Below are 5,102 nucleotides of genomic sequence, written 5' to 3'. Positions count from 1 at the left end.
TGTTTTGAAATTAAACTAACAATTGGTATCAGAGCCACTAAACTCATCGATTTGAACCAAGTAATTGTATTCCTTGATTATCGCTTACCAGAGACGACCAAAGTCRYTGTACGACTGGTCTCGATTGGTTTGAAATTCAAGAAATCCACATGTCACCCAAGTGATTTTGGATTACAGTGATTCAAATACTATCACAATAGTCAAGAATCACAACATGAAAATCGAAAATTRATCATYGATGTTTTCGATTCACATACTGTCACAACAGGTTGATCGAAAACATTCACCCTACTGTATGATATTTTGAATCTCGATATGCTTTCATAAAAGGAAATCAGATTTGAAATTGATACATCAATTTTGATCAAGAAATCAATCATACAGTTGACTGATTACACATACATATAATTAACATAGTGTAATTTTGCTTCTTGATCCAGGATCACCAAATAAAATAGATAGACAACAATTTCTATCTCACTCAGCCCATTACCCTATGAATGTAGTTAACTTTGCACCCCTAAATGGTGTTAACTACAAGAAATGGAAGGAGGACATTGAACTTATGTTAGGAATTTTAGATTATGATCATGTCCTTAGGGAAGACCTACCAACAGAACCAGCAAATAATGCAGCTAAGGAGATAAAGCTTAAATATCAAGAGTGGCATAAACATAACAGGATAGCCTTAATCTATATAAAGAGATGTATCACTGATGCTGTTAAGGGAGGTATTCCAGAATCAGACCTTGCTAAAGTGTATCTAGCATCTATTGCTGATAAATACAAAGTTTCTGATAAGGCTGAGACAGGCTACCTAATGAATAAGTTAATCAGAATGACTTTCAATGGACAAGGAAGCATAAGAGAATATATTTTGCAAGGTATTGACACTGCTTGCAAACTCAAGGAGATGAAAATCTCAATAGATGATTCCTTCCTGGTTCATCTTCTKCTGAACTCCTTACCAGATCAGTATAGCCATTTAAGAAGTTTRTACAACACACAAAAGGAGAAATGGACATTGGATGAACTGATTACCATTTGTGTCCAAGAAGAGTCAGAAATTAAGAATAAGGGTAAGGCTGTGAGCATTAACCATATATCCAAAGCCAAAAACAAAATAAAGAAACACTTTAACTTCAACAAAGCAAGTCCCTCTACTTCCTCGATCCARAATGTTAAAGATAAAGGAAGGTTCTTCAAAAGAAAAAAGGAACAAAAGTGTTTCTTTTGCAAGAAGGCAGGGCACTTTAAGAAGGATTGTGCTGGATTCAAGGAATGGTTAAGCAAAAAGGGTAATATTAATCATCTCTTTTCTTTAGAAACCACAGATTATAAAATTGATCATACATGGTGGTTTGATACGGCTTCACCCATTCATATTATTAACTCAATGCAGGGATTATCAAAGATAACAATCCCAAGGGCGAATGAGTCAAAAGTATGTGCAGCAAATGGACAAGAACTGAAGGTAGAAGCTGTTGGAGAATGTAGATTACTATTTAAGAATGCCTACGTTATAACATTGAACCATGTGTATTATATACCTAGAATAAAAAGGAACCTAGTGTCAGGTTCTCGAATTGTAAATGATAATAATGTTTCATTCTATGCTGATAAAGATTGTATGCTATTCTATTTGAATGATGTATGTTTTGGAAATGCATACTTGATAGATGGGTATTGGTACTTGAATTGTATTAATGAAACCATCAATAAAGGATACAAAAGAAATATATACTGCATAAACAAAATAACAGGAAGCATAAAGAAACATAAGCAAAATGTTTCCTCATTCTTGTGGCATAAGAGGTTAGGACACATATCAAAGTTTAGACTACAAGAACTGGTGAGACAAGGAATCCTACCAGATTTAAACTTTGATGATTTTGAAACCTGCATAGACTGTTTAAAAGGAAAAATGACAAACTCTAGGAATTTTCAGTCTAAGAGAAGCCAAAGTATTCTTGAGCTGATCCATACAGATATATGTGGACCTTTCCCAGTCAAAACAATATGTGATAATAAATATTTTATTACATTTATTGATGACTATTCAAGGTACTGCCATATATTTCTAATGGCAGAAAARTCTCAAGCATTGGACTGTTTTATCAGCTTCAAAACTGAAGTTGAAAGACAAAGTGAGAAAACTATTAAGACAGTCAGATCAGATAGAGGAGGAGAATATTTTKGAAAATATTCGGAAAAAGGACAGCATAAGGGACCTTTTGCCACATACTTGGAACAAGTTGGAATTAAAGCCGAATACACAACTCCATACACTCCAACACAAAATGGAGTATCGGAGAGAAAGAATAGAACCTTGATGGACATGGTTAGGAGTATGTTTGCAAGATCAAATTTGCCAAAATTTCTYTGRGGAGAAGCCTTRAAAACGGCAAATTACATTAGYAACAGAACTCCAACCAAAGCTGTAAAAGGGACACCTTTTGAATTGTGGAATGGATACAAACCTAGTTWAAACCACTTTCATGTGTGGGGTTGTAAAGCAGAAACCAGGGAATACCATATTGAGAGTCTAAGCAAATTAGATTCGAGGTCACTCTCTGCATTCTTTATTGGATATTCAGAGAAATCCAAAGGATACAAATTCTTTAATCCTGGAGGAGGACAAAGAATATTTGAAACTAACAAAGCARTGTTCTATGATGAAATGTTTAATGAAGACACTGATTTAGGAAGTTGTTCTCAAGATCCACATGGATTAAATGATTGGTTGACTTACCATGAAGAGGAAATTCCATTAATCCTTGAGAGAGAAAATTTAATCTCTCAATCAATACCAATAATAGAAAGCAATGTACTGGATGGTTCAACTGATGTGATTGAAAACCAATCCATGGAAACAATACATGAGACAACTCATAGTCATGATCATGCATCTGAAACTAATCTAGTGAGTGAACCAACACTGGAACAACAAGTGGATGCTATGCCAACTAATACAGCTTTAAGAAGATCCATAAGGGAAAGAAGMCCTGCCATACCTGATGACTATCATGTTTACATGACTGAATTGGACTTTGATTTGGGAGAAAATGATGACCCAATGAGTTTCAARGAAGCCATGGAATCACCAAACAAGGATAAATGGATGATGGCCATGGAAGATGAGTTGGCCAGCATGACGAACAATAAGGTATGGGATTTGATTGAAAGATCAGATCTTATAAAACCTATAGGCTGTAAATGGGTATATAAGACTAAAAGAGATGCAAAAGGAAAAGTTGATAGATATAAGGCTAGATTAGTAGCCAAGGGCTACAATCAAAGAGAGGGCATCAATTACAATGAGACTTTTTCACCCGTCTCTACGAAGGATGCATTTAGAGTGATAATGGCTATGGTAGCTTATTATAATTTAGAATTACATCAAATGGATGTAAAGACGGCCTTCTTGAATGGAGAATTGGAAGAGGAAATCCATATGATTCAACCAGAAGGATTTACATTAAATAAGAATCAAGTCTGTAGATTGAATAAATCTATCTATGGGCTGAAGCAGGCATCAAGACAATGGTATAAAAAGTTTGATACTGTGATGATTAACTTTGGTTTTGAGGAAAATAAGTTGGATGAATGTATTTACTCAAAGTTTAGTGGGAGTGACTTTATATTCCTTGTACTGTATGTGGATGACATATTATTGGCAACAAACAGTAAAAACATGTTGCAATCCACAAAAGCTTTCCTCATGAAAAGTTTTGACATGAAAGATATGGGTGAGGCAAGTTATGTATTAGGAATTGAAATAATTAGGAATAGACAGTTAAAAACTCTGGGACTTTCTCAGAGGAATTATATTGAAAAGGTATTGAATAGATTTGGATTGAAAAATTGTAAAGGAGGTGAAGCTCCAATTTCAAAGGGTGATAAACTGCATAAAGGGCAATGTCCTACAAACATTTTGGAAAGAAATGAAATGGATAAAATGCCTTATGCAAGACTGGTTGGAAGTCTGATGTATGCACAAGTATGCACCAGACCAGACATAGCATTTRCWGTAAATATGCTRTCMAGATTTCAGTCYAATGCYGGACATGCACAYTGGGTTGCAGGYAAGAAAGTATTGAGATACTTAAAAGGAACTATGAGTCATATGTTGACTTATGAAGGATCTGATAAGGAACTAGAAGTAGAATGCTATACAGATGCCTCATATAAGCAAGATCATGATGATCTTAAGTCCACTTCAGGTTACATTTTTATGTTGGCTGGAGGTGCAATCTCATGGAAAGCCAGTAAACAATCTTTAACTGCCACGTCTACATTTCAAGCAGAATATATAGCCATATATGATGCTACATCTCACGCTATATGGCTTAAAAATTTTCATTTATGGACTGAAGATTATAGATTCAATACAAAAACCATTAAAGGTATATTGTGATAATGCTGTTGCTGTGTTCTTTGCTAAAAACAATAAAAGAAGCAGTGGGTCTAGAAATATAGATGTTAAGTATTTTGCAGTGAGGGAATATGTGAGAGACAAAGAAATTGAAGTTTTGAAAATAGGAACAAAGGATCAGTTGGCAGATCCCTTCACGAAGGCAATTGCTGTTGAAGGTTTCAAGAAGCATATCAAAGCAATGGGTATGAGGAATCCGTTCAATGAATGAAATCATGATGACAGGATCATAAACTACAGGTTATTGCAAACATATTCATTAAATATATACTTATTCAAGTATATTTGTGAAATATACGCTGCTTATATATATTAATGTATGGATGAATTGTTTGATTAAGTAAAACTTTGGATTTTAATTGTTAAGTGTACACAGTACATGTATGTATGCATATGTTATTGAATCTGTTTTAGTGTAATCCTGGAAGTCTACTCAGTCTAGCTGATGTATAAACTTCCTTGATTCCTACTGCAGTATCAATATATGCTGTATAATAGTTTGGAATTATATAAATCTAGTGCACAATTCAGTGGAGAGTTATTTTCAATTATTATCTTGTTCAGTGGGAGATTGTAGTATATATAGATATATATGTATATACTACAATTATGAACAAGATGAATTGAAGAACAACAATCCAGTGATTTATATAAGACCATATGACTT

This window comes from Cynara cardunculus (genome assembly GCF_001531365.2).
Source record: "Cynara cardunculus var. scolymus isolate 2C chromosome LG 2, CcrdV1, whole genome shotgun sequence".
Taxonomy (NCBI): domain Eukaryota; kingdom Viridiplantae; phylum Streptophyta; class Magnoliopsida; order Asterales; family Asteraceae; genus Cynara; species Cynara cardunculus.
Note: the sequence above shows the minus strand (reverse complement) of the source record.